Source organism: Chiloscyllium punctatum, chromosome 36 (assembly GCF_047496795.1).
Source record: "Chiloscyllium punctatum isolate Juve2018m chromosome 36, sChiPun1.3, whole genome shotgun sequence".
In the NCBI taxonomy this organism is placed as follows: Eukaryota; Metazoa; Chordata; class Chondrichthyes; order Orectolobiformes; family Hemiscylliidae; genus Chiloscyllium; species Chiloscyllium punctatum.
The window spans coordinates 67,521,974-67,545,822 of record NC_092774.1 but is presented as its reverse complement, the minus strand read 5'-3'; the positions used below and the strand labels follow the sequence as shown (position 1 = coordinate 67,545,822).

General features: G+C 47.1%; 1 protein-coding gene and 1 non-coding gene across 2 annotated transcripts in view; one reads left to right on the top strand and one right to left on the bottom strand.

Moving 5' to 3' along the window:
- LOC140460630 (uncharacterized) overlaps positions 1-23,849 on the top strand; it is a 569,010-nt gene that overhangs the window by 492,946 nt on the left and 52,215 nt on the right. The gene's annotated exons all lie outside the window — the stretch shown is intronic.
- Positions 4,402-4,473, bottom strand: trnae-uuc (transfer RNA glutamic acid (anticodon UUC)). Its single transcript has one exon. It is a non-coding gene; the product is annotated as a tRNA-Glu (tRNA).

The window sequence follows — 23,849 nt, the reverse complement described above, 5'->3', positions numbered from 1 at the left end:
AATAACTCTGTTGACAGCCTTCAAGTCACTTTAAAACTAGGATCGATAGATTCGTGAAGAGTCGGGGGATGAACAGTTGCAGGAAAAGGGCAGGAAAGTGAATGTGGGGAATGCCAGATCACCCAGAATCCTACTGAATGGAGAAGCAGGCTCAAGGGGCTGAATGGCATATTCCTGTTCCTACTTCTTCTGGTTCCCGAGCCCTTACCTCTGATACAGGACACTGTCTTCAGTGTGTGCCATTACTGAGAGTGCTGATGTTCCCTTGTGTAATATCAACAATTTAGCAGCTGCTGAAACCTCTTGTTCCTTTGTTACCTCTAAACACAATAAGCCAATGTGTTCAGGGGAGGCGATGGCCGAATTTATTGTCACCAGACTATTCACCCAGGTAATGTTCTAGGGACATGTGTTCAATACCTGTCATGGCAGATGGTGGAATCTGAATTCAATATAAATCTGGAATTAAGAGTCTAATGATGAAATCGTTGTGGTTTGTTGTAAAAACTTATCTGGTTTCCTGCTGTCAGAACCTGGTCTGATCTACATGTGATTCAGATCCACTGTCAGCTGGTTGAATCTTCACTGTACTTTCAATCAATACCTCCACTATAACTTCCCTACTTGTATACTTCATTTAAAGGTCAATCTCCCTTTTGCCTTCCCTCTTAGTCACTGTGCTCCCAGCAGCTGGATCGTGGATCAGTTTAAAGTAGGTCCTATATCTCTGATTACATCGGTACACAAGGCAGTGAAGAAAGGTTTAGGCACACTGGCCTTCATCAGTTAGGGAATTGAGTATAGATGTTGGCAACTTATGTTGTAGGTATACAGGACGTTGATGAGGCTGCACCTGGAATATTGTGATCAGTTTTGGTCCCCTTTGTGTTCTGACTTCTGACTTCTTCAACTCTGGGTTTGTGTTGAACTTGATGGGATACTTTGTCCAACTCAGCATGTTTAAACAGTATCTCTCAGAGGGATTCATCTGAAACTTTTCAGGAGGTGAGCTCAACAAGATTGAACTATTCAAAGTTACTTGGACTCTATTTTAAAGTTACATCATGACCAGTAGTCAGAGACACGTACAGCATGGAAACAGACCCTTCGGTCCAAATTGTCCATGCTGACCTGATATCATAAACTAATCTAATCCCATTTGAAAACACCTGACCCGTGTCCTGTGGCAGCTCATTTCATATAAGTACCACCCTCTGCATGAAGAAGTTGTCCCTTTAATATATTTCGCCTCTCACCCTAAACCTCTGCCCTCTAGTTCTGGACTCCCCCATCCCAGGGAAAAGACCTTTTCTATTACACTGTCCATGCCCCTCATGATTTTGTAACCTCTATTTTGTCACTCCCCTGCCTCTGATGGTTCAGTGAAAACAGTCCCAGACTATTCAGTTCCTCCCTGTAGCTCAAACCCTCCAATCCCCAGCAACATTCCCGTAAATCGTTTCTCATGGAGAAGTCAACGTTTCAGTCCTGAAGAATGGTTAATACCCAAACGCTGACTACTCTACATCCTGGGGCTGCCTGACTTGCTGTATTCTCCCAACCTCCTGCTTGCCTACTTCGAGTTGCAATATGTCGTGGCTCAGTGTTTACCACTGCAGGCTCACCGTGCCGGGGACCCAGGTTTGATTCCAGCCTTGGGTGTTGGGTCTGTGAGGAATTTTCATGTTCTCCCAGTGTCTGCGTGGGTTTTCTCTGGGTGGTCCTGTTTTCTTCCATAGTCCAAAGATGTTCAGGTCATGTCAATTGGTCATGCTTAATTGCCCACAGAGTTCGGTACATTACTCAGAGGGAAATGGGTCTGGATGGGTTACTCTTCGGAGGGTCGATGTGGATTTGTTGGCACAAATGGCCTGTTTCCACACTGTAGCAAACTCATCTGCACTACTTTTGTCACGAACGAATGGCTGAGTAGACTCGATGGGCCGAATGGCCTTACTTCTGCTCTGATGGTCTTGCGGTCTTACGTTTCTCTGGATCATTTCATTTGGCAATGTGCAGCCCCTGGCTCAATGAGCATTGGATACTCATAAGTATCCAATGAAAGCAAAGCTCATATGATGGTTGAACTCCTACAGTGTGGAAACAGGTCCTTCAGCCCAACACATCTGCACAGATTCTCCGAAGAGTTACCCACTCAGAACCATTTTCCTACCCTCCATAAATTGCACGCAGACCCCCAAGGGTGGAAGTATTCCTGGGTTGCTGGTGCCATGAGGCAGCAGTGCTAACCGTGAGCCACCATGAGGTTGTGGTTGTGGGGGGTGGGGGAGACAATTGCAGTCCAGTAGAAAACAAAAACACTCCCACTGCACACACTGTCAGAACTGACAGAGGTTCAGTCCTTGAGGGTGACTGAAGGCAGCGTCACCGGTGGGATCTGATTGCTGGGAGAGCTGGTGCCCCCACTGGTCCTTCCACAAGTTGCAGGAAAACATGAACCTCTTCCCACACTCGGGCCAGCTGAAGGGCCTCTCCCCGGTGTGGACACACTGGTGCTTCAGCAGGGCGGAGGAATTGCTGAAGGACTTCCCGCATTCAGGGCAGCAGAAAGGCCTCCCCCCTCCGCCCCCCCATCCCCCCGTGGGAACCAGCTGGTGCTTCAGCAGTGTGGAGGAGCGGGTAAAGCCCTTCCCGCACTCGGGCAGGAGAACGGCATATCCCCGGTGTGGACGGACTGGTGCATCAGCAGGGCTGAGGAATTGATGAAGGCCTTCCTGCACTTAGGCAACTGAACGAACTCTCCCCCATGTGGACCCACCAATGGGCCAGCAGGTCGGAAGAAAGAGCAAAGCCCTTCCTGCGCTCGGGGCAGAAGAACGGCTTCTCCTCAATATGGACCCACTGGTGTCTCAGCAGGTGGGATGAACTGCTGAAGGCCATCTCGCACGAAGGGGCCGGAGAACAGCCTTCCCCGGTGTGGACCAACTGGTGCGTCAGCAGGGCAGAGGAATCACTGAAGGCCTTCCCACACTCAGGGCAGCAGAAGGGCCTCTTCCTCTCTGTGGACCCATTGGTGCTTCAGAACCCTTTCAAATTTCACAATATCCTTCTGATAGGAGGGAGACCAGAATTGTACACAATATTCCAGAAGTGGTCTAAAAATTGTCCTGTACAGCCACAACATAACCTCCCAACTCCAATACTCAGCCAGAGGATTGCGAAAGCTTTCAAAACCCACAAAAACAAACAGGAAAGAATGGAGGGTCAAACCGAATTTCTGAGAGTCACCTTGAAAGCATCAATGAGAAATCGGCGGAGGGGGTTTATTGGGGACACGTTCTCCTTAAATACACTATATCCGTATTTCTCTTGTGCTCTTCGTAGTTTCTCTGTGCTGCAGTGTGTAGTGGCTCGTTGAAATAATCACCTGATGCAGCTTCGTTTGTGGGTGTTGGGATGATTGCTTCTGTGGTTAAGTCCTTGGTTTGGGTCTGTTGTTTTTCTGTAAATGCCAGTTTGAAGTTCCCCATTGACTGATCGCTCCACTGTGACATCAAGGAATGGCACTTTGTTGCTGTTCTCCTCCCCTTCAAACCAGGAGCCCCCACCCCCCTAGACCATAGTCTCACCACTTGGAACACCAATATACAGACTCGTCAAAGGCCTCCACCGAAGGCTAAAACACCTAGTCGAAGATTCACTTCACTCCATTTACTCCATCCAAGAATTCCTGAACACCAAAGACACTGAGTTAGAAGAGGATGGAATAATGTTGTCCTTTGACATAACAGCCCTGTTCACATCCATTAACATCAACGTGGCCAAAGAAGACTGAAGGCACTACTCGAAGAAACAAAGACTCAAACACAGCATCAACTTCATCAGCAAAGATAGCACTGTCAAGCTCGTGGAACTGTGCCTTACCATCCACTTCATACTCAGTAACAAGCCCTACAAACAAATCAACGAAATACGCATGAAACCACCAGTATCAGGATTCCTAGCAGAAGCAATAATGCAGAGACTCGAACAAACAGCCCTTCCAACGATCCAACCCAAACTTAGAGTCTGCTACAGCGATGACACTTTTGTCATCAAAAAATGAAACAAATTAGAGGAAACCTACAACACCATCAACAATATCCTTCCTGCATAAACTTCACAAAAGAGGAGAACAACAACAAAGTGCCATTTCTAGATGTCACAGTGGAGCGAACAGTCAATGGTAAATTCAAAACAACGTCCACAGGAAAACAACGCACGCGAACCAAAAACTTAACTACAGAAGCAATCACCACTACACATACAAACAAATCTGAATCAGGACACTATTTCAACGAGCCACGACACACTGCAGCACCTCGGAACTTCGAAGATCAATAAATAACTGTACAGAGGATTTAAGAAGAACGTGTAGCCTATAAACTCCCTGAGAATCGTTTCCCTGACCGGGAATCGAACCCGGGCCACGGCGGTGAAAGCGCCGAATCCTAACCACTAGACCACCAGGGAGATGCGGACGCATGCTGATAGCTCTACTGAAAATTTCTTCCCTGCCCGGAAATCGAATCCGGGCCGTGGTGGATCGAAGGCTTTCACCAGTGTATCCAACAATGTCATTTCTTGTATCCATTGTTCCTGATGCGATCTCCTCGACATTGGGGAGACTGGAGAGTCCTCGCAGAGTCAAGTCACAGCGCTTGAAGGAACTTCTCCAGGACACCCACACCAATCAACCCCAATCGCCCTATGGCCCAACATTTCAAACCCCCTCCCACTCTGCCGAGGACATGCAGGTCCTGGGCCTCCTCCATCGCCGCTCCCTCCCCACCCGATGCCTGGAGGATGAACGCCTCATCTTCCGCTTGGGGTAAAATCACCCCCAGGCCATCAATGTGGACTTCATCAGTTTCCTCATTTCCCCTCCCCCCACATTACCTCAATTCCAACCTTCCAGCTCAGCGCTGTGCTCATGAACTCGCCTACCTGCCAATCTCCCTCCTCACCTATCCGCTCCACCCTCCTCCCTGATCTGTCACCTCCATCCCCACCCCCATTCACCTATTGTACTTTTTGCTACCTTCGGCCCAGCACACCCCACCCCCAATTTATCTCTCCACCCTGGAGTTGTCCTGCCTTTATTCCTGGTGAAGGCCTTTTGCCCGAAACGTCGATTTTCCTGCTCCTTGGAAGCTGTCTGACCTGCTGTGCTTTTCCAGCACCATTCTGATCTAAACTCTGGTTTCCAGCATCTGCAGTCCTCACTTTTGCCTACCCAATAAACCCAGTGTGCCGATTTCACATCAACAAACTGACACAAGCAGAAACAACGTCTGCAGAAACCCTAGCCACATTACTTTACATTAAAGACATCTGGGAAATGATGTCCAGACAACTCAACCCTCTCAGCATCATGGTAGCCTACAAACCTACCAACACACTTAAACAGCGGCTAATGAACCTGAAATACCCTATACAAACAACCAGAAAACGAATGTAATTTACAAAATACCATACAAGGAAATATATACATGAACTCTGCCGCACAGTTCTCTGTGGCAAGAAATGCTGGGATGAGATAAGGAAGATTTTTTCAGCCAAAACGAATCGACACTGACTGGACAGCCATTTAAAATCAACGCTGTCTGCCCAGGATGGAAGACCCGAAGGGATGAACAGTTTTCTTATTTCCTGAAGATTTACAAAGCTGAGACTGGGTTTTGGTGCTTGTTCCCTTTCCATTCCCAAGAGCCGCAGTGGTTGGGGCGGTGAGTTGGGGAAAGTGAAATGTGGCCATGAGCAGCGTGTGGGGCTATTTCAGCTTCCCCTCCTCTGACAGCGCTGTGACTTGACTCTGATGTTCTCAGGGACATTTCCTGACGCGAGACAGTGAAACGATTCTCATTCCTGCAGATTAGGAATTGTACCGATACGCCGGTTTCATGACAATGAGAAAGATTCATTGGGATGTGTGAAGAAGCTGTGAGCTGCAGTTGAAACAAGTAGGTGGAGTCAGATACGTCATCCATTGCCCCCGTGGTCCTGAAGAAATGTTTGCTTTTGTCTGCTTGAGAGACTTTGGACACTGGTGTGGCAGGGAGAATACTGAGATACCGAGTGAGGGAGATTCAGTGCGCTGACTGTGAAAAGTGCTTCAAACCATTTTCTCAGATTGGGGAATTAAAATCACACCCCTCGCGGTGGGAAAGACGATGTCCCCGCTCTGTTTGTAATTTCAAACCCAGAGCAACACAAGGAAAGCTCCACCCAATGCGGAAGTCGTGGAAATGTGGGGACTGTGGGAAAGGATTCCCTTCCCCCTCAGTGTACTCCCCAGCAAACGTGCGAGAGGTCCCGAAATAAAATCCCGGACGAGCCCGCGTTTCATGAGTTGTGCAAAAGTGTCTGTTTAATTTTCTCAAAAAACACCTTCGTAAAACGAGGTTGGGCTCCCTGGAGGACCAATGGGACAGAAAGCAGCGAAGTGAAATGATTGGAGATAGCGTTGAATAAGTTGACGTGAGTGGTGCAGTGTTTGAGGGATGTCAGCGATGAGGGTCGATTGGAAATTTGGGACAGCTCTCTTCAGAGTACAGAAGTTTGAAATCTGGCCCGATTGAAGCTTTTCAAGTCATGCGAAGTCGAGACACAGAAAGTAATGTAGTCAAAATGTTCCCACGCCTGAAAGGATCGGCAACGATTCAGCAGAGTTTAAAAGTCATGAGGAAAAGAACCGAAAGTGACATTAGGAAGAATGCTTTCGTACAGGGAGTGGTTGGGGTCAGTAAATCCCTAACTGACACTGACAAAGAGGCAGATTCATTAGACGCAAACGGGAATTCGGTGATCATGTTTAAAGTAACAATGTGCAGAATTACATGGAGAAGGCAAGAGAATGATACGAATAGAGACCCACGTTTACTAACTGTGTTGACCCAGCAGAGCGAAGGTGGGCCGCATGGCGTCTATTCAGAGTGAAATCACAAGAGAATGTGGGAAGTCAGAAAAAGTTTATATTTACACAGCCTCCATACGTCTGCGCAACACCATATAAGACGACAGCAGTGAAGATCTTTGACATCAGTCTCGAACGTGCATGCCACGCGCCAGACGAAAGGCTGAAGGGATCGGCGGAAAGCCACGTTGCACGTTGGGGCCGTGTGGGGCAGCGAGAGCGTGATGGGTCCATAACCGAGGGGTCCTTTGTTCGAAACGGTGCTCTGCTATTGCTCAGCCCCTCCTTGAGCGACTTTCCTGTGTAATGGTGCTGTCTTGTCCTGTTCTCTGTCGGTGTGTCCTGATTGCGTGTGAAACCTCTTCTCTCAGATGGCAATGAACCAGTGAAGTTGAAATACGTGACTTGCTGTTTTAGTCCATTTCCTGCAGTAAAGAAACCAACGCCCGTGTAATAAAAGACTTTCTGCAGGATTGCTGTGTCAAGATAAATTCTGAACACCAAGCAGGCTGCAGAAAAATGCACTCATATCAATTTACCTGAGGGAAGAGTCTCCGGTGTCCATTTCTCTCTGTCCCGACAGCACAGCATCTTTCTGTCTCTCCGTTAACAAGACCTTTGGAACAAGTTCAAAATTGCCCATTTCCGACGCATGACTGTAACTGACTTCTCCTGCCTCACGTCATAGTGAGAGCGAGCAGAAGAGTGAATGGGCTCTGCCTTACACCAGCACAGCTTCCAAGTAGAAACAAAATGGTTCAATTATTCACCAGTGGAGTGAGCCCGGTCCCTGGGGACGGGACAAACAGCAGCGTCCTGGGAGCAGGGAGACAGATTGAGAAGCAGATGTTCTTGAAACTCTTCGCTGCTTGCGTTTCTGGGAGTAATGTACAATGTATTTCGTACTGAGCAAGTCTCAGCTGCTTCAGGAGCTGGCTGCACCCATGGCTGGTGGCTCGTTAGTCTGGAATGTGATTCTATCTTTGGGTCTTCGAGCACATGCAGCCGTGTGAGAGTTTCGGATTCCAATCCCAGTCGATTCCTTCAATTGACCTGAGCAAAAATGTCCGATGAATTTTCTCAAAAAGCCACTTCGTTAAATAAGATCGGACTGCCTGAATTAGGGACGGTGCAGAGCTGCCATTGCAGTGAACACGGCGAAGGGAAACACGTGGTGAAAGTGAGAACAAGTATTGCAGATTTTTCGCCCGCGCAATCCGAGTCTGAATGAATCCTCCACCTGTATTACGCTCAATTCTGAGGGTGATACTTCAGGAAGCGGGGAAGTGAAGTGATTGCAGACGGCGCTGAACAGGTTGAAGTGAATGGTACCGTCCTGAGGAATGTCAGCAATGATGGGACATTGGAAAGTTTGGGGCAGCTCTCTTTGGAGAACAGAGGGCTGACACCTGGTCTGATTGAAGTTTTCCACGTCATGAGGGTTTTAGACAGAGGAAATAATGCAGTGAAAATGCTTCCAGTCCTGAAAAGATCGAGAATGATTTGTCAGAGATTTAGTCATCAGAAAAATAAGTAAAAGTGACATTAGGAAGACCGTTTTCGCACAGGGAGTGGGGTCAGTAAGTCGCTGTCTGACAGTGACAAAGAGGCAGATTCAATGGACACAAAAGGGAATTCGGTGGGCATGTTCAATGTAACAATGTGCAGATTTACAGGGAGAAGGCGACACAATGAGACACTTATTTACATATTGTGTTGAGCCAGCAGAGCTAAGGTGGGCTGCATGGCCTCAGTCTGCGCTGTCACACATTTTGTGAGTCTGAGTGAAATCAGAGTTGGACCAACAGAACGTGGAAAATTGACAACGGATATATTCTGCCCAGCAGGATTATCCATCACAGCAATGAAGGTGTTCTGACATCATTCTCGAAGGTACATGCCACAATGCAGATTCAAAACGGAGTATTCCTTTGAATCACTGAGTAATTTGTTGACAGTTATTCAGTTGAGGTGAGCGGAGTTGCACATTGGGAGCCACTCAGTTGATAGGTCGAAGCCGTTTTCTCCTGTGTGATCGTCCCACCAGCACTCAAATTTGCTGTGCTTCCAGTCAGTAGATGCAGATTACTATCCCATACTGATACACAGGCCACGGTGACCCAGCTGTGGTGTCAAGCTTGTGAAGGGCTGAGTGCTCTTCTCCTGTTCTCTGTCTGGCTGCTATGATCCGAATCATAAAACCTCTTTTCTCCGAGATAGGAATAAACTGTTGAAGGTGAAACACCTCAGTTGCGGTGTGTTCCATGCGCAGGAGGCCCTGCAGTAATTCCCCCCGCTGTTTCACACAGCAGAATCCTCTCGGTGAATTACGCTTGGCAAAAAAAAAACGATTGAACCAAATCAGTGTCCACCATTGGATTTTACTGACACCGTTTATAAAATTCAGGCTCACCGTTAATGTGGAGAGGGGCCGTCAGACTGTAGTTTCCGCTCCTTCTGTTGAATAAAGACAATTTTAACTGTGTCCAGTGAGAGGAAAGAATTTGCTGTTGGTGGGAAACATTTCTATCTGAACTCGCTGTCACTCTCCTGATAGATTGAAACATAAAGCTGGGAGTCTCTGGATAATGTTGTAAAAGTGTTGGTATTATGTTATTCACACCGCGCTGTCACCATCTGAACGAAGCGGCTGCCCAGAGGGAGACGGCTGTGTTTAAATCCCGTGATGAACTGGGGGAGCTGAGCATTTACCCAAACAATGGGCACACCACCTCCCTGACACAGTGTTCACAAATCAAACTGACAGCAAAGCTTCACGTGAGATCGAAAGTTTCCGGAAAGAAGACGTTGTTTAGCAGATATCCGGAGTGATCGTTCTCCTTTCTTGATTTGAAATGTAAGAAGCTGACGTCAGTGAGCCTGACGCGATTCGAGCAGGCAACTGGCCGATCTGGAGTCAGACGCGCTACCGTTGCGCCAGAAGCTCCCGAACAGCTATCCATGCTTAAGGGAAATGATCGTACTACAATGATTTTACGTTATGAATAACAACGGAGATCAACAGTTCATGTCTGTTCTGTCTCTCCCCCGTCTCATTCTGTCTCTCGAAACAATTTCCAACTCTACCTCAATAAAAAGCTGAAAGAACTGCGGATGCTGTATATCAGAAACAAAAAAACAGGAGTTGCCGGTGACCCTTCCACAGAACTGATGGTGATCGGGAAAACGTTGGTTTATATGCAGGAGATATTGTGGGAGGAAGACGGATGCAGTAAATGATAGATCAGGACAGAGCCCAAAGCGAGGGAAGAATTGTTGGACAGGAAAGGGAGTTGATAACGATCTGCGTGGGAGGATGAATGGAGACTGTTCGTGGCTAATAATAGGTAGTGTGTAATGACAGACTGTGTGATAACAAGGCTTGGTGTGTGTGGAAGGGACGAGGATACTATGGATTTCAGGCCCTAGAATTATTGAATTCGATATTGGGACCGGAGGATGTGTGGTCCCCAAGTGTAATATTCGGTGCTCTTCGTTCTGCTGGTGCTGAACTTCGCTGGAACACTACAGTAAACCTGAGACAGAGATGTTGGCCAGGGAACAGGGTGGGGTGTGGAATTGGCAGGCAACTGGAAGTTCAGGTTCTTTTTGCGGGCAGAACGTAGATGTTCTGTGCAGCAGTCACCCAGTTTTAGGCTTCGTTTTCCCCATTGTAGATGAGACCACATTGTGAGCAGCAAATGCAGTAGATTGGGTTGTGGGAAGAGCAGGTAAAGTGCTGCTTCACCGGGAAGGTAAGTTTGGGCCCTTGGATAGTGAGGAGGGAGCAGGTAAATGGGCTGGTGTCAGACATTCGGCAGTTGCAAGGTAAAGTGCCGTTGGACTATTGGGTTAGGGTTGATAGGAATGAAGGGAGAGTTGACCCAAGGTATAACTCCTGCCCATTTACTTATCCACCAAATAGAGAAATTTGTTAAGTGTGTACAAGGAAATTTTCTCATTCACGATGAGGATGTACATACTGGCGAGGGTGCAAAACGTAAGGGCCAGCAACCATAATTCTATTAACAATAGAATAGTGACTGATAATAATATATCAGATCTAAAAGTTGAAGTTCTAAATTGGAGGAAGACTCAAGTATGAGGCAAGATGTTTCAAAAGCTGATTGGGGGCAGTTGTTCGCAGGTTAAAGGACTGCTGGAAAATGGGAGGCCTTCAAATATGAGATATCAAGAATCCACACACAGTATATTTCTGTTAGGGTGAAAGGAAAGGCTGGTCGGTGTAGGGCATGCTGGATGACCAGAGAAATTGAGATTTTGGTTAAGATAAAGAAGGATGCATACGTCAGGTATCAACAAAGAGATCGAGTGAATCCTAAGAGAATAAAGGCAGTACGAGCATACTTAAGAGGGAAATCATGAGGGCAAAAAGGTGACATGAGATAGCTTTGGCAAATAGAGTTAAGGATAAGCCAAAGGGTTTTTTTATAAATACGTTAAGGACAAAAGGATAACAAGGGAGAGAATAAGGCCCCTCAAAGATCAGCAAGGCGGCCTTTGTGTGGAGCTGCAGTAGATCGTGGCGGGGTGGGGGGCGGGAATACTGAACGGATATTATGCATCGGTGTTTACTGTGGAGAAGGGCTTGGAAGATATAGAATGTGAGAAAGTAGATGGTGACATGTTGAAAAAATGTCCATATGGCAGATGAGAAATTGCGAGATATCTTGAAATGCATAAAAGTGGATAAATCCCAAGGACCTGATCAGGAGTACCCTTTCACTCTATGGGAAAACGGGGAAGTGATTGCTGGGCCTCTCAGTGAGATATTTGTATCATCAATAGTCACAGGTGAGGTGCCGGAAGGCTAGAGGGTGACTAACGTGGTGCTAGTATTTAAGAAAGGTGGTAAGGAAAAGCCAGGGAACTATAGACCGGTGAGCCAGACATCCGTGACGGGCAAGGTTTTGCAGAGAATCCTGAGAGATAGGGTTTACATGCATTTGGAAAGGCAAGAATTGATTAGGGATAGTCAGCATGGCTTTATGCTTGGGAAGTCATGTCTGACGATTGAGTTTATTGAAGAAGTACAAAGTGGATTGATGAGGGAAGAGCGATGGTTGTGATCTATATGGACTTCAGGAAGGCGTTCATCAAGGTTCCTCATGGGAGACTGGTGCGCAATGTTCAATCTCATGACATGCAGGGACAACCAGCCATTTGGATGCAGAACTGGCTAGAAGAAAGAAGACAGAGGGTGGTGATGGAGGGTTGCTTTTCAGACTGAAGGCATGTGACCAATGGTGTATCACAAGGATCGATGCTGGGTCCGCTACTTTTTGTCAATTATATAAATGATTTGTATGTGAACGGAGGAGCTATCGTTAGTAAGTTTGTAGATGACACCAAAATTGGCGGTGTATTGACATCAAAGAAGGTTATCTCAGATTACAACGGGACGTTGATCAGATGGGCCAATGGGCTGAGAAGTGGCAGATGGAGGTTAATGTAGATAAATATGAGGTGCTGCATTTTGGAAAAACAAATCAGAACAGGACTTTTACACTTAATGGTAAGTTCCTTGGAAGTGTTGCTGAGCAAAGAGACCTTGGAGTTCAGGTTGATAGTTCCTTAAAAGTAGAGACGCAGGCAGATTGGGTAGACTAGAAAGCGTTTGGTATGCGTTCTTTTGTTGGTCAGAGCATCGAGGATAGATGTTGGGAGCTCATGTTGCCACTGTACAGAACACTGGTCAGGCCACGTTTGGAATATTGCATGTAATTTTGGTCTGCTTCCTATCGGAAAGATGTTGTGAAACTAGAAAATATGCAGAAAAGATTTACAAGGATGTTGCCAGGGTTGGAGGGTTGAGCTATAGGGCGAGGCTGAATAGACTGTTTTCTCTGGAGAGTCGGAGGCTAAGGGGTGACCTTATAGAGGTTTATAAAATCATGAGGGATATGGAGAGGGCAAATAGACAAGTTCTTTTCCCTGGGATGGGGGAGTCCAGAACATAGTCCAGGGCATAGTTTTAGGGAGGAGGGGAAAGATATCGAAGGGACTTGAGGGGCAACCTTTTCACTCAGAGGGTGATGCATGTACGGCATGAGCTGCTGGAGTAAGTGGTGGAGGCTGTATAATTACAGCATTAAAAATGCATCTGGACCTGTATATGAATAGGAAGGTTTTATGGGGATTTGTGCCAAGTGCTGGCATATGGGACTAGATTAGGTTAGGATATCTGGGCTGCATGGACGAGTTGGACCGAAAGGTCTGTTTACCTGCTGTACATCTCTGTCACTCTGTGAGAATCCATGGGATTCTCTAGGAGAAAGTCAGGACTGCAGATGCTGGAGGTCAGAGCTGAAAATGTGTTGCTGAAAAAACGCAGCAGGTCAGGCAGCATCCAAGGAGCTGGAGAATCCACGTTTCGGGCATGAGCCCTTCTTCATGAATTTTAGGTATAAACTATAAACATTCCCTTAGTTAAATATTGTGAAGTGTGAAGCCATTGTTTTCGTCCCCAAATTCGACCTGAGCTCCCCCCTCCCCCATCCAAGTAACTCTGTTGACAGCCTTCATGTCACAGGAAAAGGGCAGGAATGTGCATGTGGAGAATGTCAGATCAGCCACAATCCTATTGAATGGAGAAGCAGGCTCAAGGGTTGACTGGCATTTTGCTGTTCCTATTTCTTATGGTTCCCGAGCCAGTACCTCTGAAACAGGGTCCTGGCTTCAGTGTGTGCGATTACTGAGAGTGCTGAATGTCCCTTGTGTAATATCAACAACTTAGCAGCTGCTGAAACCTCTTGCTCTTTTGTTACCTCTAAGCACAATATGCCAATGTGTCCAGGGGAGGCGATGGCCGACTTTATTGTCACCAGACTATTCACCCAGGTAATGTTCTGCGGACCTGGGTTCAAAATCTACCACGGCAGTTGGTGGAGTCTGAATTCAATATAAATCTGGCATTAAAAATCTAATGATGAAACTGTTGTGGTTTGTTGTAAAACCTTATCTGGCTTCCTGCTGTCCGAACCTGATCTACATGTGATTTCAGACCCACTGTCAGCTGGTTGAATCGTCACTGCCCTTTCAGTCAATTCTTCAAGCTCACCTTTTTTAACTATGATGTTACCAGAGTGATTTATACACGGCATAGGCTGGGACTTTTTTCACTGGAGTGTAGAAGGTTGAGGATGGAGGTTATGGAGGTTTATGAAGTCACGAGGGACAAAGATAAGGTGAATAAACACTGTCTTTTCCTGAAGGATAGGGGAGTTCAAAGTTTGGGAGTATATTTTTAAGATGAGAGGGAGAAGATTTAAAAAGGACGGAGGGGGGCAACGTTTTTTACATTGAAGGTGGTTCGTGTGAAGAATGAACTGTCAGAGGAAGTGGTGGATGCAGGTAATTTTACAACGTTTAAAATTATTTGGATAAGTACATAAGAGCCAAACACAGGCAGGTGGGTCTAATCTTCCCCCAGTTATTCAAAGGGACAGCCAGTCAGAGGGGGGGGGGGGGGGGGGGGGCAGGGCCACGCCTATCGTTGTTGTGTGGCATGTGTGACAGCTGCAACAAGACATCCCAACTCCTGTGCTCAATGCTCTGACCAATGAAAGCAAGCATGCCAAAAGCCCTCTTCACCACCCTGTCTACCCACGACTCCATTTTCTAGGAGCTAATAACCCGCAACCCTAGATCTCTCTGGTCCCCTTGGTGTTCTGATTTCTGACTTCTTCAACTCTGGGTTTGTGTTGAACTTGATGGGATACTTTGTCCAACTCAGCATGTTTAAATAGTATCGCTCAGAGGGATTCATTTGAAACTTTTGAGGAGGTGAGCTCAGCAAGATTGAACTATTCAAAGTTACTTGGAGCCACCATGGGGTTGTGGTTCTGAGGTGTAGGGGAGGCAATTGTAGTCCAGCAGAAAACAAAAACAGCCCACCTACTCTCCCACTGCATCCACTGTCAGAACTGGCAGGAGGTTCAGTCCTGGCTGGTGACCCAAGGCAGCGTCACCGGTGGGATCTGATAGCTGGGAGCGTTGGTGCCCCCGCTGGTGCTTCCGCAAGTTGTTGGAAAATATGAACCTCTTCCCACACTCGGGCGAGCTGAAGGGCCTCTCCCCAGGTTGGAAACACTGGTGCTTCAGCAGGCGGAGGAATTGTTGAAGGCCTTCTCGCACTCAGGGCAGCAGAATGACCTCACTCGGTCCACCACCGCCCTCCGCCCCCACCCTCCCCGGGTGGATCAGCTGGTGCTTCAGCAGTGTGGAGGAGCGGGTAAAGCTCTTCCCACACTCGGGGCAGGAGAACGGCTTCTCCCTGATGTGAATGGAGTCATGCCTCAGCAGGGCTGAGGAATTGCTGATGGCCTTCCTGCACTTTGGGCAACTGAACGACCTCTCCGTGATGTGGAATCACCAATGGGCCATCAGGTCGGAAGAAAGAGCAAAGCCCTTCCTGCACTCGGGGCAGAAGAACGGCCTCTCCTCAGTCTGGACCCTCTGGTGTCTCAGCAGGTGGGAAGAACTGCTGAAGGCCATCTCGCACTTGGGGCCGGGTAACGGCCATCCCTGGTGTGGACCAACTGGTGCGTCAGCAGGGCAGAGGAATCACTGAAGGCCTTCCCACACTCAGGGCAGCAGAAGAGCCTCTTCCCCTCTGTGGATCCATTGGTGCTTCAGAACCCTTTCAAATGTCACAATATCCTTCTGATAGAAGGGAGACCAGAATTGCACACAATATTCCAAAACTGGTCTAACCAATGTCCTGTGCAGCCACAACATAACTTCCCATCTCAGTCAGAGGATTACGAAAGCTTTAAAAACCCACAAAAAACAAACAGGAAAGAATGGAGGGAAAAATCGAATTTTTGAGAGTCAGCTTGCAAGCATCAATGAGAAATCGGCGGACTGGGTTGATTGGGTGTTCGTTCTTCTTGAGTACATATGCGTATTTCTTTTCGGCTCTTCGCAGTTCCTCTGTGCTGCAATGTGTAGTGGCTCGTTTAAATAATGTCCTGATGCAGCCTCGTTTGTGGGTGTTGGGATGATTGCTTCTGTGGTTAAGTATTTGGTTTGTGTGTGTTGTTTTTCTGCAGATGCTAGTTTGAAGTTCCCCATTGACTGTTCGCTCAACTGTGACATCTAGGAATGGCACTTTGTTGTTGTTCTCCTCCTCTTCAAACCAGGATACCCCCTCAGGCCATAGTCTTACTACTTGGAACACCAATATACAGAGTGGTCAAAGGCCTCTACTGAAGACTAAAACACCAAAACGAAGATTCACCCCACTCCATTTACTCCATCCAAGAATTCCTGAACACCAAAGACACAAAGATAGAAGAGGATGGAATAATGATGTCCTTTGACATAACAGCCCTTTTCAATCCATTAACATCAACGTGGCCAAAGAAAACTGAAGACACTACTCGAAGAACCAAAGATACAAACACAGCACCAACTTTATCAGCAAAGATAAAACTGTCAACCTCGTGGAACTGTGCCTTACCACCCAATTCATATCCAGTAACAAGCCCGACAAACAAATCAACGAAATACCCATGAAACCACCGGTATTAGGATTCCTAGCAGAAGCAATAATGCAGAGACTCGAACAAACAGCCCTTTCGACGATCCAACCCAAACTTTGTGTCCGCTACAGCAATGACACTTCTGTCATCAGAAAATGAAACAAATTAGAGGAAACATACAACACCATCAACAATCTCCTCACTGGCATAAAATTCACAAAAGAGGAGAACAACAACAAAGTGCCATTTCTAGATGTCACAGTCGTGCGAACAGTCAATGGTAAATTCAAAACAGCATCCACAGGAAAACAACGCACGCGAACCAAGAACTGAACCACAGAAGCAATCATCCCTACACATACAATCAAATCTGAATCAGGACAGTATCTCAACGAGCCGCGACACACTGGAGCACCCAGGAACTACGAAGATCAATAAATAACTGTGCAGCGCATTTAAGAAGAACGGGCAACCTATAAACCCCCCGAAAATTGCTTCCCTGACGGGGAATCGAACCAGACAGCGGCGGTAAGAGCTCCGAAGCCTAACCACGAGACCACGTCAGATAAATTCAACCACAGGCCATCAATGGGGACCTCAGCAGTTTCCACATTTCCCCTCCCCCACATTACCTCAGTTCCAACCTTCCAGCTCAGCGTTATCCTCATGACCTGTCCTACCTGCCAATCTCCCTTCTCACCTATCCGTTCCACCCTCCTCTCTGACCTGTCACCTACGTCCCCACCCCCATTCACCTATTGTCCTCCTTGCTACCTTCGGCCCAGCAACCCCCAATTTATCTCTCTACCCTGGAGGCGTCCTGCCTTTATTCCTGATGAAGGGCTTTTGCCCGAAATGTCGATTTTCCTGCTCCTCGGAAGCTGTCTGACCTGCTGTGCTTTTCCAGTACCACTCTGATCTAAACTCTGGTTTCCAGTATCTGCAGTCCTCACTTTTGCCTCCCAATAAACCCAGTGTGCCGATTTCACATCAACAAACTGACACAAGTAGACACAACGTCTGCAGAAACCCTAGCCACATTAATTTACATTAAAGTCATCTGGGAAATGATGTCCAGACAACTCAACCCTCTCAGCATCATGGTCGCCCACAAACTTACCAACACAACTTAAACAGCGGCTAATGAACCTGAAATACCCGATACAAACGCCCAGCAAACGAATGTTATTTACAAAATATCATACAAGGAAATATATACATGAACTCTGCCTCACAGTTCTCTGTGGCAAGAAATGCTGGGATGAGATAAGGAAGATTTTTTTTCAGCCAAAACGAATCGGCACTGACTGGACAGCCATTTAAACTCAACGCTATTAGCCCAGGATGGAAGATCCGAAGGGATGAACAGTTTTCTTATTTCTTGAAGATTTACAAAGTTGTGCGTGGGCTTTGGTGTTTGTTCCCTTTCCACTCCCAGGATCCGCAGTGGTTGGGGCGGTGAGTTGAGGAAAGTGAAATGTGCCCATGAGCAGCGTGTGGGTCTCTTTCAGCTACCCCTCCTCTGACAGCGCTGTGACTTGACTCTGATGTTCTCAGGGACATTTACTGACGCGAGACAGTGAAAAGAGTCTCGTTCCTGCAGATCAGGAATTCAAACCGTATGCCCGCTTCAGGACAATGAGAAAGATTAATTGGGGTGTGTGAAGAAGCTGTCAGCTGCATTTCAAACAGGTAGGTGGAGTCAGATGCGTCATCCATTGCGCCCCTGTGACTGTGCGGACCTGACGCCGCCATGCTGCAGGGTTCTGACGTTAACACGGACATGCGCAGCAATGGGAACATTCACAAGGTGAACAGCCAAAGATAATCACCGTCACTGCTTCCCTTCCATAGTCCCAACTTTGTGAAGCAGTATCTTTCACTGGCAAAGAAAACACATTAATCATCAGGTGCCTGCTTAACTTCGATCACGACTTCACGCCCCTCACTGTTCTCATCTCATTTCCAAATACTTGGTTCATCGCCTCAAAAGCAACTCTGTGGGTATCTGCTTGTACCACCCTGACAAGCAGTGGGGTTGCAGATTTCCGACCAGCCCCAATGTGATTGAAATATTTCAACTCCTCCACTGACTTGCATCGTAAAAAACCGTGGAGCAATCTCTATTTCTTTTTGACGCCGTTTCTCAAATGTAGTCGGCAGGGTTCACACCTGCGTGGGGAAACCGCAATGGATTTCATCTCCATCGGATTCACCACTCGGCCCATCAATAATGAACCACACTGACAGCTTCATTTCCCAGGTGGATGAACTGTTCAACCTCCTCGTGGGAGCACGAGGCAGCGCCGATACTGTCATCGATGTAGCGGAGGAAAAGATGGGGTGTGGGACCAGTGTAGCTGCCAACAGTGTAGTTTTACCAACACTTTCCACCCCGTCCTCAAATTCACCTGGATAGTCTCAGACTCCTCCCTCCCCTTCCTCGACCTTTCCATTTCCATCTCGGGTGACCGAATCGACATGGACATTTACTATAAACCGTCCGACTCCCACAGCTACCTAGACGACACCTCCTCCCACCCTGCCCCCTGTAAAACGCCATCTCATATTCCCAATTCCTTCTTCTCCGCCGCATCTGCTCCCAGGAGGACCAGTTCCAAAACCGTACCACCCAGATGGCCTCCTTCTTCAAGGACCGCAATTTCCCCGCAGACGTAGTCGACAATGCCCTCCACCGCATCTCTTCCACTTCCCACTCCTCCGCCCTTGAGCTCCGCCCCTCCAACCGCCACCAGGACAGAACCCCACTGGTCCTCACCTACCACCCCACCAACCTCCATGTCCAGCGTATCATCCGCCGTCATTTCTGCCACCTCCAATGGACCCCACCACCAGGGACATATTTCCCTCCCCTCCCCTATCAGCGTTCCGAAAAGGCCAGTCCCTCCGTGACTCCCTCGTCAGGTCCACTCCCCCCACCAACCCAACCTCCACTCCTGGCACCTTCCCCTGCAACCGCAAGAAATGCAAGACTTGCACCCACACCTCCCCCTTTACATCCCTCCACGGCCCCAAAGGACACTTCCATATCTGCCACAAATTCACCTGCACCTCCACACACATTATCTATTGCATCCGCTGCACCCGATGTGGCCTCCTCTATATTGGGGAGACAGGCCGCCTACTTGCGGAATGTTTCAGAGAACACCTCTGGGACTCCCGGACCAACCAACCCAACCACCCCGTAGCGCAACACTTCAACTCCCCCTCCCACTCCACCAAGGACATGCAGGTCCTTGGACTCCTTCATCGCCAGACCATGGCAACATGACGGTTGGAGGAAGACCACCTCATCTTCCACCTGGGAACCCTCCAACCACAAGGGATGAACTCAGATTTCTCCAGTTTCCTCATTTCCCCTCCCCCCACCTTGTCTCAGTCAAATCCCTCGAACTCAGCACCGCCTTCCTAACCTGCAATCTTCTTCCTAACCTCTTTGCCCCCAACCTACTCCAGCCTATCACCCTTAACTTGACCTCCCTCCACCTATCGCATTCCCAACGCCCCACCCCAAAGTCCCTCCTCCCTACCTTTTATCTTAGCCTGCTGGACACACTTTCCTCATTCCTGAAGAAGGGCTGATGCCCGAAACGTCGATTCTCCTGCTCCTTGGATGCTGCCTGACCTGCTGCGCTTTTCCTGCAACACATTTTCAGCTCTGATCTCCAGCATCTGCAGTCCTCAGTTTATCAGGGCAGGATCTGCAAAGTTAATGGGGCGTGTTGTTGAATAAAGATAACTTGGAGTGCTGCTTCATATTTTCTTGAAAGTGGAGTCGCAGGTAGACAGGCTAGCGAAGAATGTAGTATGTTTTGGTTGCTTTTATAAGTCAGTGCATTTCCGTGCAGATGTTGGGAGGTCATGTTGCCCCTGTACAGGACATTGATTAGGCCACTTTTGGAATACTGCGTTCAGTTCTGGTTACCCTGCTACAGGAAAAGTGTTGTGAATCTTTGAAAGAGGTTCAAAGATTTACAAGGCTACTGCCAGAGTTGGAGGGTTTGAGCTATATGGAGAGGCTAAATAGGTCGGGGCTGTTTTTCCTGGAGCATTGGAGGCTGAGAGGTGACTTTATAGAAGTTCATAAGGAGCATGGATAGGGTGAATAGCCAAGAACTTTTCCACATAGTAGGGGAGTCCAAAACTAGAGGGTATAGGTTTGAGGTGAGAGGGGAAATATTTAAAAGGAACCTTATGGACAACTATCTCACACCGAGGGTGAATCGAGCATGGAATGAGCTGCCAGAAGAAGTGGTGGAGGCTGGTATAATTACAATATTTTAAAAGGCATCTGGTAGTAGGGTGAATTGAGAGGGATACAGGCTAAGTCCTGACAAATGGGACTATGTTAATTCGGAATATCTGGTCCGCACAGACAATTTCAACTGAAGGAAAGCAGAAATGTCGTTGTGAAGACTGGACTTTCAGAGCAACTTTCAAAGATGTTTTGCCCTTACTGGGAGCAGAAGCTACAATGAAATCTTTCATTTGTGAGACAGCAGTTGAGTGAATGAGTTCATCTGGGATTTTGGTGGAAAATGGGAAGTTGTTGAAATGTGAGGAAGAAGTGTTTTAAGTAAAGCGTCCTGAGCCGAGTGAAGGGTTAGGTGGGTTTTTGTTTTAAACTGCTCATTGCATTCAGCCTCTACCATTATATTTCCAATACTATACATCAGAAGGAACAGTGAATCAGTAACTGGTTTCATTAGAAGCCTTACGATTTTCAGTACTGCAGGTATTGCATTATTTCATTAACATTGTAAAGGTTACTGGCAGCAGCAGCAGGTGTGAGCTGTATTCACTGGAAATTATTAAGCAGTTAGATAACACACACACAAGAGCGCAGGGTGGGACTTGTCTTTCCATTTGTAGAAGGTGGGAGATTCTGGGTTTATGATCTGGGGCAAACACAACTGCGGTTATTCATAGAAGCCCTCCTGTGTGGAAACCGGCCATTCATCCCATCAAATCCATACTGACCCATCCAAAGAGCATGCCACGCAGCCCCAGTTTATCTAGTCATTTCTGCTGGTGGGTGAGACTAGGTCACAAGATTAGAGGGAGTGGAGGAGATAGAGGTGGAGAAATTGCTTTTCCCAGAGAGTGGTGAAGCCATGGAATTCCTTGCCCAAGGAAGCAAGAGAAGTAGCCATATTCAAGACACAGTTCGACGGGATTTTGCAAAGGAGGAATTTAGGGCAATCGGGATAGTGCAGATAAGTGGAGCTGAGACGATGGATAGGTCATCCATGATCTTTATGAATAGTGGAGTAGGCTCAATGGGCCAAATGGCCTACTCCTGTTTCTATTCCTGTGAATGTATAAACCTGCATTTCTCACGGTCAATTCAAATCAAGGCAGGTGAGCAATGTAATGATGTGGAAAGTGAACATTAGAGAATGATAGAAAGGGACAAGGAGAGTAAATGTCCTAACAATCAAAACTGGATTGAAAAGATCACAACAATCTAAACCGAAGACTGTATGTCTGAATGTGTGCTGCATTGTAACAAAAGTGGATGAATTGACTGTACACATTGAAGAGAATATGATTGGATCCTGAATATTGAGGGGGCACATGGTATTCAAATTGAATGGGAAGGTCTGTTAAGGTAGAGGGTTGGCCCTGCTGATCGAAGCACAGATCACAGAGCAGTATGGTGTCAGCTCAGATTTCAGGTCCTGATTTCACTGTTTTCCTGTTGATCTCCCTGTTCCCACAGAGTGAAATGTCATCTGTTCTCAGCTCTGCTGGATTTCTGCTGAAGCCTTTGACCCCCTTTTACAGCTTCCAGAATAATAAAACATTCAGTCAATCAAGGCCCAACCCACATCCCTTAGCCTGTCAACCATCCAGGCTGAGTGAGTCATCGTAGCAGGGAATAAAACAAGGACAATGAAACAAAATTAGACATAAACGAACATTTGGTGCTCATGCTTAAAGTTTGTTCATTAGATAGTAATCCAGAATTAGGGGTCTCCCAGGATTCCTCTTGCGCCCCACTTGAGAAATTCCCTCTCCCTTGCATCTAAGTATTAGTACCCAGCTATGATTTATAACGATATTTACATCAACAGAAATAAAGCATCTGTTATCAAATATACATAGAGATATATAAACAGACTTTTTAATCCAATACATCTATGCTTTCCTATATGAATCTAGTGACCTATTTGCCAGCATTTGACCCATATCCCTCCAAATCTTTCTTATTCACACACTCATCCAGATGCCTTTTAAATGTTTTAATTGTACCAGACTCCACCACTTCCTTTGGACCATTTACTCTATCCATGCCCCTTATGATTTTACAAACCTCTTTAAGGTCACCCTGAGCCTCCGACACTCCAGAGAAACAGCCCCATCCTATTCAGCCTCTCTTTATACCATAAACCCTCCAACCCTGGTGACATATTTATCAATATTTTCTGTGCCCTTTCAGATTTCACAACAGTTTTCCTATCCTAGAGCAGGGAGACCAGAATCGAATGCAACATTCCTAAAGTGGCTGAACCAATGTCCTGTACAGCTGCAACGTGACCTCCCAACTACTATACCCAATGCATTCAATGGGCTAAATGGCCTCTTCCTGCACTGCAGGGATTTAATTATTTGATTCTGTATCAGAGTCAATTTCAGTCACTATCTCTGGTTTATGTTGTGTCAGGGTGGGATCACTGGTTCCAGAATTGCATGCAACACTCCAAACCTGGCCTAACCAATGTCTTCTACAGTCGCAACATGACCTCCCAATCCTACATCCAGTGCACTGACCAAAAAAACGCAAGCATACCAAACACCTTCTGCACTGTCCTGTCTACCTGCGACTCCACTTTCAAGGGACTATGAACTTACATCGAGTCATACAGCTTGGAAACGGACCTTTGGTCCAACCCGTCAATGCCAACCATAATCCCAATCTAAACCAATCTCTCCTGCCTGCTCCTGGCCTATATCCCTCCAAACCTTTCCTATTCATGTACTTAAACAAATGTCTTTGAATTGTACCTGTATCCTCCACTTCCTCAGGAAGTTCATTCCACACATTAGTAGTTGAATGGCAAGGATGGGTTTGAGTTGAAATGGTTCATAAAATAAACAGTTTTTACCCAACACCCTGTAGCAGATATGGTAGCAACTTCAATCCTGGAGTCTCACAAATCAGTATTTCCATGGAGTGAAGGGAAAATAAAGTGCTGGATTCACAGAGAAGGTGGTTTTCTGTGAGTGTGAAGCTAAAATTAAATCACGTGCTCTGGTTGAACTCAAACTGCATTAACTTGGAGGAGAGCGAAGGGAGTTTGTAAGTGCCCTCCCCTCCCCACATACCTCAGCTACAGGGCAGCGCAGGTGCAGTGTGGGCCCACTGTCGCCCCAACTCCCTCCCATCCCACTTGCCATTGTGG